This window comes from Bubalus bubalis, chromosome 6, assembly GCF_019923935.1.
Source record: "Bubalus bubalis isolate 160015118507 breed Murrah chromosome 6, NDDB_SH_1, whole genome shotgun sequence".
NCBI classification, from domain to species: Eukaryota; Metazoa; Chordata; class Mammalia; order Artiodactyla; family Bovidae; genus Bubalus; species Bubalus bubalis.
The window spans coordinates 48,998,741-49,016,529 of NC_059162.1; the positions used below are offsets into that span (position 1 = coordinate 48,998,741).

General features: G+C 47.0%; 2 long non-coding RNA genes across 3 annotated transcripts in view; both read right to left on the minus strand.

Moving 5' to 3' along the window:
* The window catches only part of LOC123334049, an 80,001-nt gene that overhangs the window by 11,283 nt on the left and 50,929 nt on the right, over positions 1-17,789 (minus strand). The window lies entirely within an intron of this gene.
* On the minus strand, positions 4,282-17,700 carry LOC123334050. The gene is made up of 3 exons (XR_006551801.1): positions 15,753-17,700; positions 11,354-11,428; positions 4,282-10,259 (listed from the first exon to the last, which is right to left on the minus strand). It is a non-coding gene; the product is annotated as an uncharacterized LOC123334050 (long non-coding RNA).

The window sequence follows — 17,789 nt, forward strand, 5'->3', positions numbered from 1 at the left end:
CAGGATGCAGGTGTGTGACAGCCTCTGTGGGTGTCAGCAGGCTTGTGACCCTGGGCCCGTGGGATAGACTGAGAGCCTAAGAGCCCTTTTAATGTTTCCTCAATCAGGGGGTCCCCAACTTCAAGGACCTTAGATGCCTGCTGATCTAAGATGGAGCTGATGTAATAATAACAGAATAAAGTGCACAATGAATATAATGTGCTTGAACCATCCTAAACCCCCCATCACCACCACCACTACCGTCCATGGAAAAATTGTCTTCGTCGAAACCAGTTGCTGGTGCCAACAAGGTTGAGGACTGCTACCCTAAATGACTCCTCTGGTGGAGAGGGGCCCCTGCAGCGGGTCCTGCCTGCCTGACTGCCAGGTTGGGCAATTCTCTCACTGGGGCCAGAAAGGAAGTCACAGCAAGCCAGGCCTCCCCCTCAGCAACCCCTCCCAGCCCCTGCTTCTCCCTGACTCATCCTTGCCATTGTGGCGACTGTCCTGTTCTCTGTGGGGGCGTCCCTGGGAGTGGCCGGAACTCTGGGCAGGACTCTCTCCACTACCCTAGCCTGATAGGATCACCGAAACCGCAGGGTTGCTCCATCACTTCTCCCCAGGGCCACTGATGCCAGCACATGATGCCGGGCACTGTGCAGACCCCAACATGCGTGCGCCACTGCCCTCACCAGGGGCTCGCTGAGCCCCTAGCAGGCAGGCAGGTAGTATCACGCTGTTCTCCCTGGAGAAAAACGAACTGAGGCTCAAGGTCAAGTGAGTGAAACAGCAGGTCAGCCACCAGGCCTTCTGTCTTAGTGCAGAACTGTTTCTGGGGTCATGTATCCCTAAAATAACTGTGATAAAATTGCCGTGTGAGGCTGTGGTTCCACATCCAAACAAGAGAAACTGGTTTGCATTTGGCTGCTGTCCGTTCGGCCTTGCTGTTTAGGCATTCACAAATACACGTGATTATTTTTTCCATGATGATAGTAGTAATAGAGCTCATTGCAGAAAATGTGATTAGAGAGTAGATTTCTGTGCTTCAGGAGGAAAACTTTTGGATGTTTTTTGGGGAAGGTGACCTCATTTTGAATGAATGCTCCAGGGGAGGGCGGGTCCGGTTCAGGGGTTTTGTATTTCTAAGGAAGGACCCACCAGGCCCATCTTACTCTTCAGGAGGGTAATTAAGTAAATAAGTACTTATGTTCTTAAGGGCTTAACAGACCATCCTGTTCTTTCTAACAAGCTGTTAAGACTTATTGCGTAAGATAAGAAAGAGCTTTTGTGTAACGAAGCTGGGGGTGGTGGGCATTGCTCCAGGGGGACAAAGATCGGTAATGGATGGCTCAGCAGCCACACTGCATCAATGAGGGTGGTCTGAAGCTGGGCTCGTGTCCTCCAAGTGCCCAGTGACAGGACAGGGGGAGAGCAGTAGGGGGAATGTTCTGACATCCAGGGGCTGTGCTGGACCAGAAGCTGCTGGACCCATTAGTAAGGGAGAGAAGACCACCCTCCTGACCCCAGAGTACATGACTGACTGATCAATGTGAAGCTTCACAGAAGCCTGCCCATCACACCTCCCCAGCCCAGGACACCTATAAGGCCTGGCAACCTGGTCCTAATTTGAGGGATGGATTCCTTCTTCTGTATTTGGAAGTCAGACAAGAACACCTAGGGCAGCCTGAGCTGGGAAGGGAGGGGAAGAGAGGCCAGTGTTGAAACATACAGAAAGTTGCAATTCCACACACTTGCCCCTCCCAGCAAGCTCAGTTAACAGTCCCAGACTCTGGAGAGCCTTCCACCCGTGATCCTTCCTGGAGATCAGGAGGAGCTGGCTCCAACTCTTTCTCCAACATAGGCTGCAGCACCTGTGCAGATGCAGCCTTTAGCCAGAATGTTCCACCCTAGGAGAAAGGCAAGTCCCAACACTCAGGAGTACCAGTGACATCGCCTTTCACCACCTTCCTTCTTCTCTAAGTCAGCAGCCTCTTGCAGCACCTCAAACTGATCAAAGCTGGCTGGGATTTGGCAATCCAGATCCTTGCAACAGAAGACACTTATCAGTGGAAAGGGTAAGCCCCAACGTCAATAGAGCAGTGAATGTAGTAAGAGGCTCCGAGCCTCTTAGTTCCAGGGTGCATGCAGGGCCTGTGATCCTGCTGTTTCCCCTGCTTGGGGTCTCAGTGGGATGGAGCAACTTTGGGGTGACCCTTCAGACTTGATGAAAGTCCAACCATCTCTGTCTACTGCCTCTCTAGTTCCCAGAACCCCTGTGAGGCAGGTGATGGAATGTGACTGAATCTTGGCTTGCATATTGTAAGGATCACATACATTTTTGTTTAAATTGAATTCAGTAATGTGTAAGCTGCATGGGGGAGGGGAATAATGGCCCCCTCCATTGTTGTTTATGTCTTGATCCCCAGAACTTGTGACTCTGGTAGGTTGCATGGCAAAGGAGAATCAAGATTACAGATAAAATTTAAGCTGCTGGGCCTTAGGAAGCATCACTACAAATAAAGTTAATGGAGGTGATGGAATTCCAGTTGAGCTATTTCAAATACTAAAAGATGATGCTGTGAAAGTGCTCCACTCAATATACCAGCAAATTTGGAAAACTCAGCAGTGGCCACAGGACTGGAAAAGGTCAGTTTTCATTCCAATCCCAAAGAAAGGCAATGCCAAAGAATGCTCAAACTACCACACAATTGCACTGATCTCACACGCTAGTGAACTAATGTTCAAAATTCTCCAAGCCAGACTTCATCAGTATGTGAACAGTGAACTTCCAGATGTTCAAGCTGGACTTAGAAAAGGCAGAGGAACCAGAGATCAAATTGCCAACATCCGTTGGACCATCAAAAAAGTGAGAGTCCCAGAAAAACATCTACTTCTGCTTTATTGACTATGCCAAAGCCTTTGACTGTGTGAACTGCAACAAACTGTGGAAAATTCTGAAAGAGATGGGAATACCAGACCACCTGACCTGCCTCTTGAGAAATCTGTATGCAGGTCAGGAAGCAACAGTTAGAACTGGACATGGAACAACAGACGGGTTCCAAATAGGAAAAGGAGTACGTCAAGGCTGTATATTGTCACCCTGCTTATTTAACTTATATGCAGAGTACATCATGAGAAATGCTGGACTAGATGAAGCATAAGCTGGAACCAAGATTGCCAGGAGAAATATCAATAATCTCAGATATGCAGATGATACCACCCTTATGACAGAAAGTGAAGAACTAAAGAGCCTCTTGATGAAAGTGAAAGAGGAGAGTGAAAAAGTTGGTTTAAAACTCAACATTCAGAAAACTAAGATCATGGCATCCGGTCCCATCACTTCATGGCAAATAGATAGGGAAACAGTGGAAACAGTGACAGATTTTATTTTGGGGGGCTCCAAAATCCCTGCAGATGGTGACTGCAGCCATGAAGTTAAAGACTGTTTCTCCTTGGAAGAAAAGTTATGACCAACATAGACAGCATATCAAAAAGCAGAGACATTACTTTGCCAACAAAGGTCCATCTAGCCAAAGCTATGGCTTTTCCAGTAGTCCTGTATGGATGTGAGAGTTGGACTATAAAGAAAGCTGAGCACCAAAGAATTGTTGTTTTTGAATTGTGGTTTTGGAGAAGACTCTTGAGAGTCCCTTGGACAGCAAGGAGATCCAACCAGTTCATCCTAAAGGAAATCAGTCCTGAATATTCATTGGAAGGACTGATGCTGAAGCTGAAACTCCAATACTTTGGCCACCTGATGTGAAGAGCTGACTCATTTAAAAGACCTTGATTCTGGGAAAGATTGAAGGCGGGAGGAGAAGGGGACAACAGAGGATGAGATGGTTGGGTGGCATCACGGACTCAATGGACATGAGTTGGAATAAACTCTGGGAGTCGATGATGGGCCAGGAGGCCTGGCATGCTGCAGTCCATGGGGTCGCAAAGAGTCGGATATGACTGAGCAACTAAACTGAACTGAATTGAACTGAGCCAAACAACTTTAAGATTGGAAGAATCCCAGATTATTCAAGTGAGCCCAATATGGTAACTAGGTCCTCAAATGTGGGGGAAGAGGGGGCAAGAGGAAGTTGAAGTGGTGAAATGTGAGTGCTCAGTGTATCCCTGCCGAAACCTTGATTCTAGCCCAGGGTGACCCGTGTCTGACCTCTTACTTACAGAACTGTAAGATGATAAAGTTGTGCTGTATCAGCCTCTATGCATGCATGCTAAGTCATTTCAGTTGTGTCCAACTCTCTGTGACCCTATGGACTGCAACCTGCCAGTCTCCTCTGTCCATGGGATTCTCCAGGCAAGAATACTGGAGTGGGTTGCCATAAGAATCCCATGGACAGAGGAGCCTGGTGGGCTATGGTCCATAGGGTCACAGAGAGTCAGACACAACTGAAATGACTTAGCATGCGTGCATAGAGGTTGACACAGCACAGCTTTATCATCCTGAAGTTCTGTAGGTAAGAGGTCTGACATGGATCACCCTAGGCTAGCATCAAGACTGTGGTAATTAGTTGCAGCAGCCAGAGGAAACTAATACACTGTGTAGTTACAAATCTTCAAGAAACAGCTCTCTAAGCATTGATGAATGCTTCAGAGTTTTCAGATCTCTGCTTCAAACAAGGAGATCACTCTTGCTTCATTTTCTAGGTTTCTCCAGATCTTGTGTTTCAAGAAGAAAATATATTCTTAAAGTTCCTAGAATTCCTGGCTGCAAAAACAGCGAGGAATCTCAACTAAGTGGAGAGCGAGTCTCAGAAGGTGTTCTTTTCTCCAGTCCCCATCTCTACCCATCCTGTATTGATGGAGGTTCCATAACCCACTGATCACACTCAGTAGCTAACACAGTCTGGGTCAAAACTCCAACCTCAGATGAGTTTAAATCTCCCCTTTCCTGTCTCGATGGGGAAGTCAGGCTTCAGCTCAGGACTTGAAGTAGTTTGGTGTGTGGTACGTCCTCTCTTTCTTCACCATCCCTTTCAGGGTCAAGTTGCTATAAGCTAGAGGGGTACAGGGAAGAGGAGGAACAGGGAATCAGGGCAATCTAAAATGACAGGTCACCTGTCTGTGCTGGGAAAATGTTGCTAGTCTCATCTTGGCTTAGTCACGGTCCACATGATACTGGATATTTTGGCTGGTGCTCTGATCTCAGCATGGGTGGGGGTAAGATTTTCTCTGGCCTATTCCAGCCACATCTGTGGACTGAGTTCCCCCTTGGAGCAGCTGTATTTCCTTTTGGCTAACATTGTTCTGTGCCTTTACTGTGCTCACTTGGCCTATTGGCTCATGGCCAAGCAGCTACCAGACAGGCCCCTCCCACCTCTACCCAAGCTGAGCCTGCAGGCCTCTGCCTGCAGAAACCTTCAGTTTTTGGTCTCCACACTCCAGGGACATGTGCTGGCCCCCTCAAGAAATTCCTCAGTCTCACGACATTCTGCTTCACTCCGATGGCCCCCTCAGTCTTCCAGCACATCCAACTTTCCATGTAGCTTTGGGGAGGAAGTAACATTTTCCCATGAACACTACCCTGGTGAAAACTTGTCCTCTCCCTCCTTCCCCTGGTTTTCCACTTACGATGTACAGGAGAGCCCAGAGAGGTTGGCGGAGCTGGCAGGGCCAGTTCTGAAGCCTCTTATGAAGCCTTGAGTGAGCGGTCTGGCCCTTCCTTAGAAGGAGGTTCCCAAGGCTCATGTTGTCAAGTATAGTGTGGACCTCCCTTTCCCATTCAACTTTCCAAACCAGCAGCTTTTCAAAAACTCCCATCTTTTGGTGATGCCTTTTCTAGAAGCCTGGGTTAATTTTAACAACCACCCTAATACTAAGACAGAGGACTTGAAACAAAGTTCTCTGTGAGCAAAGTCTTTAGGTTTTGGGTGTAATGAGATGAAAAAACCCAGCCCTATCAAAGTAGAAATGGGAAAGAACTGGAGAGTTTTTCTAAATATGAAAGAACAGCTGGTGGGGAGAAACCAGACCTTTGAGCTCTAGGCACCTCCCAGGACACAGCCCTTACCTTCTCCACACTTCCAGCTGCTAAGAAACTGACTTTGACTCTGGGAGGAGCCCTGCTGGGGCTTATACCGGTGCCTTACCAGTCAGCACTGTGAGTGTAGGTGAAGCCACATTAATGGTAATGTGAATCCACTTGTACCTGCCTCTTATCCTCCCGTACAACGCTCTCTCCCGGCACCCACCGCCCAGTCCCAGAGGCCTCTGCATCCCGAGACAACCCCCGCCTGCCTGTGGAGATCCCTGGGCGCAGCAGTCACTGTGCTATGCCCTGCTCTCTGCTAAGCTGGAGCCTCAGGTGGTCTGTGGAAAGGACGTGGTCCTTTCCCCTCCATGCGCCCCAAGCTTAAGGGTCCCCAAGTAGTGCTCTTGTGCCCTTGGGTTTCCTCACTTTGACAAACACTTGACATGTACGGTGTTCTAAGCAGTATGAAAGCCTTCACTCATTTGACTTCATAGCAACCTCTGAGCCAGGAACTACATATCACCAGTGGACAGCCAAGGAGCCCAGCACAGGGGGGCTTAGGTAGCTTGCCCAAAGCCACTAAGTGAGTGAAACAAAACTGGAATTAAAATAATAATGCCCTTCCTCTTCCTGTGACCCAGATAATACATCCAAGGGGCCAGGCTGAGGTTAGATTCCACTGGGCTGAAGTAGGAACCACACCCGATCTCCAACACCTGAAGCTGTGTTCCAGGTGTGGCTCACTCTCCCTGGCTCTCTCCTTGGAACAGGTTCTCCAGAAGGTTCTCAACCCCTTAAAAGCCAACTGCTGGCAGGCAGTCCAAGCAGGCTGAGAGGCCTGAGCTCCCCACAGAGGAGGAAGAAACTGGCTCCGTTGAGGCGAGTGTGGACCCCTTGATCTGATACAGGACTTGGGGTCTAGCTTAACTGCTTTCTTCTCAGGCAGGATCTTTGGAGAATGACCCTTCGTTGACCTGCAAAAGACCAGTGAGGAGGAGCACCATGGGCTCCACAGGCCAGGCTGGAAGTACCCACTCCCTATCTCCAAGCTCGAGGAGACTCACCTCAGAAAAGTCCCTGGGCTCTGCCTGCTCAGGAGGGGAGCCCAACGCAGAGTGAGTGCTAGGTCAGGAAGGGATATGTACCCTTTCCTGCCCTCCACTGTCTCCTGATTAGACAGTTCAGCTATGATGCTGTTGAAAAGAGGGGGCTGACGGTACACCTCAGGGAGCTTCAGTCTGTTCTAGTGTGGGATGAAGGGGGTTTACACTGGGAAGTTCTCTTTGCTGCATTCAGAACCTGGGAGAAGTGGGGAGGCGATGGCTGCCTGCTCGTCCTAAGGCCACTTCTACCCTAGGCTACTGTGACCCAGCAGCCCCAGGTCATGCTGAGCAGCATCATAGACTCCACCAACTGGAGGGCGGCTGACCGCAGGCCAAATGTTTAGACGAACACACACTCAGGGTGAAGGCAGACTCCTTCCCCAGCCCTTCCTTCCCACCAGAGTTTGGGCTGATCTCCCCCAGTGCTAATGAACAGCTCAGAAATACTAACAAGTGCCTTGGCACCCAGAATCCAGGCAGCATCACTTCCAATGTGAAGCTGGGCCAAGTCTCAGCCCCATTGCAGTCTCAGGGGTTTCCTAGGCCCCATGGAGCCTGGTGGCGTGGGACAAGCAGAAAGGCTCATGACGTTCCCAGAAGGCTGGCTCATTAGAGCCAAACGGGCCTCACACAGACCCATTTCTAGGTCACAGAAACTTCCACCTGCCAGGTAGGTGTGAACCCCGGCCCCTCCTTGATACTTGGAATATGGAGCAGGTTCAAGAAAGCCTGAGGTCAGATCCTGATCTCAGAGAACATTTATGTGAGGATGGAAAACAAGAATCACAAGACATTTCTCCCCAGGGCCTGCCCCTTACATGGGAAGATGCTGTGGAAATTGTACAGGGGACACGCTGAGCCCATCCTCAGGCTGTGAAGGCTCCATGTGTAAGGTTAATTCAAACCTGTTTCCCTGAGCCCTTGTGTGTTTTCAGAAGGAAACTGCTCTCCAGGGAGAGCTGTATGAAACAACACCTCCATTCCCCTGGCTCCCACCCCCCTACTGCCTGGTGGAGACAGAGGCCCACACCCCTGGGGTTACATTCCTCTCCTGGGGGCTGGGTATCCATTTCACCATTCCCACGCATCCTGCTGGCTTTCCTCTGAGTGTGCACACCCCTGCTCAGCTGGGGCTGCAGGGGACAAGGCAGACAGAAGCTATGAGGCCTTGTCCAGCTCCACTCCCACTCCCCTTTCCGTACCCCTGCACATTCTGCAACTCTGGATCTCTCTGTCTGTGGGAGCTCTGGCCTACAGGTGGGGCAGACTTACCAGGGGCTGGTAAGTCTCCACCAGTGAGTGGCAGAGGGAATTGACCGACGGGTCCTTCAGCTTCCTCACCCAGGCTAGGGGGAGTCAACACCAGGACAGGTCTAGACCGTCTCCTAGAGGTCCCCAGTGGGAACGGAGCATCTGTCTACACAGCACCCTGTCTGGTCCATGCACTTGGAATTTTATCCCCTTCATCATGAGCCCATTTAAATCCACAATGGGTAGAAAGTGTTAGAAAGAGGGAACATCAGAGAAAAAGTGTCTCCTTTAGGACCTCATCAAGCCCAAATCCAAGAGCAGACCCGGGTGAAGACTTTTTTCGAGCAGTGGGTTTGGGTTATTGTGTCTTTGGGTCAATAATGACCTCTGCGGGCTGCATGTCATCTGAGGCCACCAATAACAGAAACCGTGGCACAGTTATCCTTTTCCTAAGGTGCCTGGCACAGGCTTGGTACAAGTAGGTTCTCAGTAAACATTAAACTCAGTGGAGTTCCCTCACTCCAGGGAAGTTTGGAAGCAGCTTTCCAGAGACACCCACTTGAGAGAGAATGGCTCTTGGACTTTCTGTCCAACGGAAGCCACCAATGAACAATAGTTGAGGCATCCCAACATCTCATTCATCTCCATTACAGGAGCAGTCTGCATGCAGGTTCATGAGTGGATGTAGGGCCCTTGTGTGAGGACTCTGGGATCATCTTCACAACAGGGAAACTTAGAGCCCAGCCTCCCTCCAGGGCAGAAGGCCAAGGCCTAAACTGAATATTGCCGTGTGCCCAGAATGGCAACCAGGATGTCCAGGGCTCTTTTATGTGCTGTTTCTACAAGGCCCACTCTGAACACTGATCCATGATATAATAATATTTGGTCATAGCATTTATTTATTATGCATAATTTATTATCACGCAGGGAACTGGGAGGGTGTGGAAAAATCCTGATTTGAATCTGAGCTTGGGAAGAGTATCGAGGAGTCCATTTTCTATAACCCTGCTGAAAAATTCCCTAAAAAGTTAAAGAAGGAAAAAGAAGAAAAAAATGCCATTGGCACTTTGCAGTGAAGACCAGATCATCAGGTAGGATTTGTCACCTTCAGGTCTTAGACAACTGGTCCCCAGACACTCCCAGTTACTGCCTTGAGATCTCAGTGTCTGCAGACACTGCTGGGTTAGTAAGCTTGGGAGGAATTGGTGAACCACCATGTCTGGGCTTTTCACTTCCTTGGCCTGAGTCATGCCAGGCAAGCTCACCTCTACTTCCCAAGAAAGGCGGAAAAATGAGGAAGGCATGCATATCTGGGCGTGATGTTGCTGGGACCCAGCCAGCCCCCGGATTCTCTGATTGCAGAGTGACCTGGCCAGCTCACACAGGTAGCACTCTTGTACTTTTAGAAGGAAAAAAAGCATCCGAGTAAAAGTGGAGGTGGAAGGAAGGCTGGACAGGAATATTTTCCCAGTCTACTCTGCTTAGGAATTAAAAGTTTGCTGGGAAACACTTCTGATGGCTTTAAATATTACAAATGATACATTCAGAGGGAACACAGTCCCCACTGGATGTGGCCCCTGGAAAGTATTTAATATCGCTGACTGTTGTATTTTTCTACAACCAAACTAGACCCCCTTGAAAACAGAGGCTGATTTTCACTGCTCATCTCCTATGCAGTGGTCCCCAACATTTTTGGCACCAGAAATGGACTTCATAGAAGACAATTTTTCCAGGGACCAGGGCAGAGGGATGGTTTCAGGATGATTCAAGTGTATTGCATTTGTGTGCACTTTATTTCTATTATTTTTACATCAGCTCCACTTCAGATCATCAGGCATTAGATCCCAGAGGTCGGGGACCCCTGACCTACATACAGGTCCTTTCATGCATGTGCTCAAGAGTATATTGATCTACTTTGATCTCCTGTTGTGTAAGACGATTTCCTGCAGGAAAGAACAAGTGGTGAATTCATGAAACTTGGTACAGGTTTTGATCTCGATTTATAGATGGGACCATCTATAAAATGAAGCGGGTTGGGCCAGTCTGTGAGGCCAGTTCTGGCTCCAAATCGTGGCATTCTCTGAGTGTGGAAGAGTGTGGTCAGAGGGAGGCGACCGGCTGCTGGCCAGTAGGGCGGGTGGGCGCTGGGGCCCAGGGCTCTTCAGAGACCAAGTCCGCATTCCCTTTTTGCCACCACCAGGATGTACACACAAATCACATCCCAAGGTATTGTCTCTGGGTGTGTAGGCAAATACTGATTTAAATAATTTAACGAATTAGTATTTGCTGAGAACCTCCTGCAAACAATGGACTGAGGGGCTGGGTTGTGAGGGATACAAAAGGTGAGCATGTCAAGACCCTTGCCCTCAAGGAGGTTGGGCCCAAGTGCCAGCTCCATCTGCAGCAGGCTGTGTGGCCCTGCACACACAACAACCTCTCTGTTTCCTCATCTGTGAAACAAGGAAAATCAAAGCAATTTTAGTTGTTAGGAAAATGAGAGATAATATTAATCTATGTACAGCTTGTTGGACTGCTTCTAGGACTGGATTGCTGTTAAAAAATAGATATTACCTGTTAAGTTTCCAGACAGTGCCTAGCACTTGGTAGGTATTAAGTAATTGGTAATGTGGGGAAGCAGAATTTGCCACCCCAAAATAGGTCTCTTTAGCACAAAGATTATTTTAGGCTGGTTATTTTATATTTTGATTTTTTCCCTTTTTTTAAATTAAAATACAATTGATTTATAATGTATTAGTTTCAGCTGTACAGCAGTGATTCAGGTCTCTCTATATATTCTTTTTCAGATTCTTTCCCCTTATAAGTTATTACAAAATACTGAATATAGTTTACTGTGCGATACAGTAGGGCCTTGTTGGTAATCTATTTTATATATAGTAGCATGTATATGTTAATCCCAAACTCCTAATTTATCCCTTCTCTCTTTCCCCTTTGGTATTGTCTGTTTATTTTTTTAAAAACAGAAGACATAGAAGAAGCTCTGAAAATCAAGAATTTACACCTTGTAAGAGACACTTACCTATATAAGGGAATCTCGACTTGTAGGGGTGTCTCCCTTGCAGAGGGAGATGACTCAATTTCTTGAAACTCTTATCTGTGGAGAAGGCAAGGACTTAGATCTGCATGATACCTTACTCTTATTACTGTGCTTTCCCTGATATCCTCTCATAACTCCCCTCTCCTCCAGCATCTTCTTTTATCTTCAGCTGAGAATGGTATTTTGGATGAGGGTTTCTACCATTTCAAGGAACTACTTGGTTTTCCTGGGTCTCTCCCAAGTATACAGGACATAGACATATTATTAAACTTTTGTTTGTCTTTCTATGTGTCTCACGGCAATTTAATTATTAGACCAGTAGAAGAACATAGACTGGAAGAAGGGAATGTTTTTCCTTCCCTACAGTAATTGCTGTAGCTGCTGTTAATAGGCTCTTATCATTTTCTTAGCATGGGCCAAAGATAATAATACTTTCTTAAGCGAGGAGACCTGAGAGGCCCCAAAGGAGGGGAGGGCTCAGTGAACGGAAGCTCCAGCCAAGAGCTCTTTGTTTACCACACGCACCACCTATAGCCATCACACCCCCACCTTCGTTCCTAAGAAGCTACTCACATGCTTGTCATTCATTCTCCAGAACCCTTTCACTCACCATTCCACAGGTCTTTCTAACAGGAAATACAACTGCCAGCAGATTCCTTTTTTTAAAGTTAAAATCAAGTCTTAAGAAGAAGAGGTGGCAAGAATACACAGAAGAACTGTACAAAGAAGACCTTCATGACCCAGATAATCACGACAGTGTGATCACTCACCTAGAGCCAGACATCCTGGAATTCGAAGTCAACTGAGCCTTAGGAAGCATCACTATGAACAAAGCTAGTGGAGGTGATGGAATTCCAGTTGAGCTATTTCAAATCCTAAAAGATGATGCTGTGAAAGTGCTCCACTCAATATGCCAGCAAATTTGGAAAACGCAGCGTGGCCACAGGACTGGAAAAGATCAGTTCTCATTCCAATCCCAAAGAAAGGCAGTGCCAAAGGATGCCCAAACTACCGCACAATTGCACTCATCTCACACGCTAGTAAAGTAATGCTCAAAATTCTCCAAGCCAGGCTTCAATAGTATGTGAACCGTGAACTTCCAGATCTTCAAGCAGGATTTAGAAAAGACAGAGGAGCCAGAGGTCAAATTGCCAACATCCGTTGGATCATCAAGAAAGCAAAAGAGTTCCAGAAAAACATCTATTTCTGCTTTATTGACTATGCCAAAGCCTTTGACTGTGTGGATCACAATAAACTGTGGAAAATTCATAAAGAGATGGGAATACTAGACCTCCTGACCTGCCTCCTGAAAAATCTGTATGCAGGTCAGGAAGCAACAGTTAGAACTGGACACGGAACAACAGACTGGTTCCAAATCAGGAAAGGAGTATGTCAAACTGTATATTGTCACCCTGCTTATTTAACTTATATGCAGAGTACATCATGAAAAACACTGGGCTGGATGAAGCACAAGCTGGAATCAACATTGCTGGGAAAAATATCAATAATCTCAGATATACAGACGACACCACCCTTATGGCAGAAAGCAAAGAGCCTCTTGGTGAAAGTGAAAGAGGAGAGTGAAAAAGTTGGCTTAAAACTCAACATTCTAAAACTGAAGATAATGGCATCCAGTCCCATCACTTCATGGCAAGTAGATGGGGAAACAATGGAAACAATGACAGATTTATTTTCTTGGACTCAAAAATCACTGCAGATGGTGACTGCAGCCATGAAATTAAAAGACACTCCTTGGAAGGAAAGCTGTGATCAACCTAGGCAGCATATTAAAAAGCAGAGCTATTATTTTGCCAACAAAGTTTCGTTTAGTCAAAGATATGGTTTTTCCATTACTCATGTATGGATGTGAGAGTTGGACTATAAAGAAAGCTGAGCACCAAACAATTGATGCTTTTGAACTGTGGTGTTGGAGAAGACTCTTGAGAGTCCCTTGGACTGGAAGGAGATCAAACCAGTCAATCCTAAAGGAAATCAGTCCTGAATATTCATTGGAAGGACTGATGCTGAAGCTGAAACTCCAATACTTTGGCCACCTGATGTGAAGAACTGACTCATTTGAAAAGACCCTGATGCTGGGAGAAGAAGGGGACAACAGAGGATGAGATGGTTGGATGGCATCACCGATTCAATGGGCATGAGTTTGAGTAAATTCTGGGAGTTGGTGATGGACAGGGAGGCCTGGCATGCTGCAGTCCATAGGGTCACAAAGAGTCGAACATGACTGAGCAACTGAACTGAACTGCAAACCCACACTGTCTTTTGATTGGATCCCTCCCTGCTCTTTGAAAGAGGTAAGCCTGGTCTGTGTGTGGATCCAGAAAGCAGCTTTATTATCTTCCACAGTTCAAACTGGGTGGGCTTTGGAGGCTCTCCCTTAAGTGGGGCTGAGGCAGGTAGGACCAGGCCACTGCCTCAGAAGAATGTATGGAATCCCTTTGATCCCTAAAGAATGGATTAACAAGGCTTCTTGGTGAGTGAAGAAACCTGCTACAAATTCTAGCATCCAAATTCAAAGGTTTTCAAATTCTTATTTCTTCAGGCTATTCTCTTCATTAATTCCATGCACATCAGATTTTTTTTTTTTTGCTCTTTTCCTGAGCTCCTATTTTTCTCTGAAACCATAACCATATTGCAGGGGTTGGGGGGTGGGGGCAGCAGGGATTAATAAACTACTAATTGTAGAAAAGGTTTTTACTTCTCTCTCCCACAAAAGCTTTATAGGCAGAACTTTTATTGCAGTTTCCTTTTTTGCACTTTATAGATTTTGTGTTTTTTACAAATTTAAGATTTGTGGCAACCCTGTATTGAGAATTCTCTGGATGCCATTTTTCCAACAGCGTTTGCTTATTTTGTGTCTCTGTGTTACATTCTAGTAATTTTCTCAATATTTCAAGTTTTTTCATTTTTACTTTATTTGTTATGGTGACCTGTGATCAGTGGTCTTTGATGTTATTACTGTGAATGTATAAGATGGTCATGTAAAATGGGGCACTTAATCCATAAATGTGGTGTGTGTTCTGACTGCTCCATTAGCCATTCCCCCTTTCCCTCTCCTTAAGCCTCCCTTATTCCCTGAAACATGACAACATTGAATTTAGGCCAATTAATAACCCGACACTGGCCTCTACGTGTTCAAGTGAAAGAGTTACCTGTCTCTCGCTTCAAATCAAAAGCTAGAAATGTATGATTCAGCTTAGTGAGGAAGGCATGTCCAAGGAAGACTGGCCAAAATCTAGTTTCTTGCTTCAAACTCTTAGTCAAGTTGTGAATGAAAAGAAGAACTTCTTGAAGGAAATTAAAAGTGCTACTCCAGTGAACACACGAATGGTAAGAAAGCGAAACCGCCTTATTGATGATGTGGAGAAAATGTTAGTGGTTTGGAAAGAAGATCAAACCAGTCACAACACTCCCTTGAGCCAAAGCCTAATCCAGAACAAAGCCCTAACTCTCTTCAGTTCAAGGAAGTCTGAGAGAGGTGAGGAAGCTGCAGAAGAAACTGGCATGTGGCACTCCGATTTTCTGGGCCCCACTTTCTTCAACTGTGATCTGAAGTTAATCATACTTCTGAATACCCTGTTGCTGTGAGGGGTAAAACATGTGCAAAGTTAGAATGTGTGGCATCTGGCACAGTGCTGAGTCACGAAATACTAGAAATATTGATTCCTTCTCTCTTCCCTGCCTCCTGCCCTCATTGTGTTGCCTTATTGCTGCTGAAATTTCAGTAGCTGAAGATATCTTAATATTGAAATGTGGAACTTGGAAAATACTGTATGTTTATAGAGACAGAAGTAAATCGAGTTAATCTTTTTTGCATGGCTATTTACACATTTTCTAAATATCCTGATTAATGGGGAAGGAAGATCCAGAAAAGGAATCAGGGACTTTGCCCTAAATATTCATAAGCCTGGGCGTTGAGCTTTGGTTTCAGATGCTATTGTGACCCTCAGAGCACACAGGCCAGGGAGCATCTGTGCTGTTATGAAATTATCTTCCCAAGGTCCAAAGACTGCAGCTTCGGAGACAACCATGAGTCAGCACCAGTAGTGATGTATGAGTAGCGAGACCATCAGTGATAAGGAACAGATGACTCAACAAACGAGTCTTCAATTAAGTATGACTACCTGAACAAAGGTGGCTCAGTGGTAAGGAATCTGCCTGCCAATGCAGAAGACACCGGAGACGTGGGTTTGATCCTTGGGTCGGGAAGATCCCCTGAAGGAGGAAATGGCAACTTACTCGTGTTCTTGCCTGGAGAATTCTATGGATAGAGGAGCCTGGTGGGCTACAGTCCATGGGGTTGCAGATTCCAACATGGCTGAGCACGCACCCCCCCCCACCCCCACCCCACCCCCACACACACCTGAACGAAACTCCATGTAGGTGGGTATGCTGTGCCGAGTTGGGGAGAAGGGACAGAAGTCATCAGGACCATGAAGTAGGAGCATTCTTCCTGAAGAAACTTGGGAGGTGCTCCAGCAAACACCCATGCACCCCTCTCTGCCAGCCCCTTCCGCTCTCGGATCCCTTTTTGCTCCAAGAATCATCCTCTTGGGGAAACATTTACTCACTTTACTCATTACTGCCACTCTCCTTTTTTTCTTCTCTAAACCACACTTCTAAATGCCAGGGCTCAGGAAAAGAGCCTCTCCCTTCTCTGCCCCTCCAGTGTTACAGAACAACAAGCACCTATCTTCGAAGGTCACGTGAATCACCCAGGCATTTCCCAGAAAGAGTCTGGCCAATTCTATTTATAAAAGCGGTCACAAAAGGAATTCTGTATTGCATTCAGTATAAATGCTGATAGATCAGCATCTGCCTGGGGCGTCTTCAGGGGCACAAATGAACCATCTTATTTCTCTCCAAGCCTCAGTTGGTTCCTGCCTCCCACTTAGGTCCCAGAGCCTCGCATGCTAATGTGAATGACTTCCCGAGCAGCAGGGCAAGCGGTGAGATGCTGCAGGTTTTACTCATCAAGATTTTCAGCTCGTTCTGTGCTCTGGGGGATCTGCAGGCTTTGAATCAGGCTCTTCCCTCGGTCCTGGTGGGGACAGGGATGGAGCCAGGACAGGGTTTGACAGGAGAGGCTCCCCAGCCAAGCATGGCCCTGGTGGCCCTGGTGGCCTTGCAGTTACAGGTGAACTGCTTTCCCCTTTTGCAGCTGGAGCCCGGATCTCCTCTTCTATCTGGCTGCTACTGTTCACACACAGACCGCTCGCCCCAAAGTTAACAATGACTGATCCCTTCTAGAGCTCTCTGCCTGCACCTCTCCTTCTGCCTATCTTTGTTCCCCTACTATTTCCTAGAAGACCTTGTATGCCCCTTACCTCCTTGGCTAATGAGACCAGGAAGTTCTGGAAGGCAGGGCTCTGGTCCGGTTTTCTCCCTCCCCAACTCTCATCTCCCTGCTTGGAACAAGGCTTCAGATCTACTTGATTGTTTCCAAAATGCCGACTTGACCAACTCCAAGTGAATCTTTACCTTCAAGGATCCCTCAACCAAATGCGTGTCCAAAGTTAGAGCTGTACCCATCTGACAGATCCACAGATGTCATTGGCTCAGTCCTTCTTATCTGGAGCTCTCTCTGGGCCCTGCATCCTCCTCAATAAACATCCAAGCAGAAGGTAAGGGCTGAAGGGATAAGAGGGACCTGCTAGGTCCAAGACCCATGGAGGAAACCGAGGGAAGCAAGAGGAAGGGAGAGAATAGGAAAGAGATTACAAAAAGAGGAAGAGGAGGGAGACAGGCAGAGAGGAGAGTGACTGGAGCAGAGACAGAGAGATGCACAGAGAAGCAGAGAGGAAGGCAAAGGGGACAGAGAAAGGCAAGGGAACCAGGGTGGAATGGCAGATGTCTCAGGTGGGCTGGGGGTTGTTGCGCCACAATTTGTCCTGATTCTTGAGTGCCTGCTGTGGGCCAGGATCTGTTGCAGACCCTCAAGGATACAGTGGTCAAGAAGACTCTGTGACAACCTAGAGGGGTGGGATTGGGTGTGAGGTGGGAAGGAGGCTCAAGAGAGAGGGGATATATGTATACCTATGGCTAAGCCATGTTGATGTATGGCAGAAACCAACACAATATTGTAATTATCCTTCAATTAAAAATAAACAAAAATTTTAAAAGACAAGCTCTTTGTTAAAGGTGTTTATATTCCCATGGATGACTGATGACAAATAAATCAGTATATAATAAAAGTTGTTGAAGAAAAATAAAACAGGTGCTAGTACTCTTGCCTGGAAAGTCCCATGGATGGAGGAGCCTAGTGGGCTGCAGTCCATGGGGTCGCTAAGAGTCGGGCACAACTGGGTGACTTCCCTTTCACTTTTCACTTTCATGCACTGGAGAAGGAAATGGCAACCCACTCCAGTATTCTTGCCTGGAGAATCTCAGGGACAGAGGA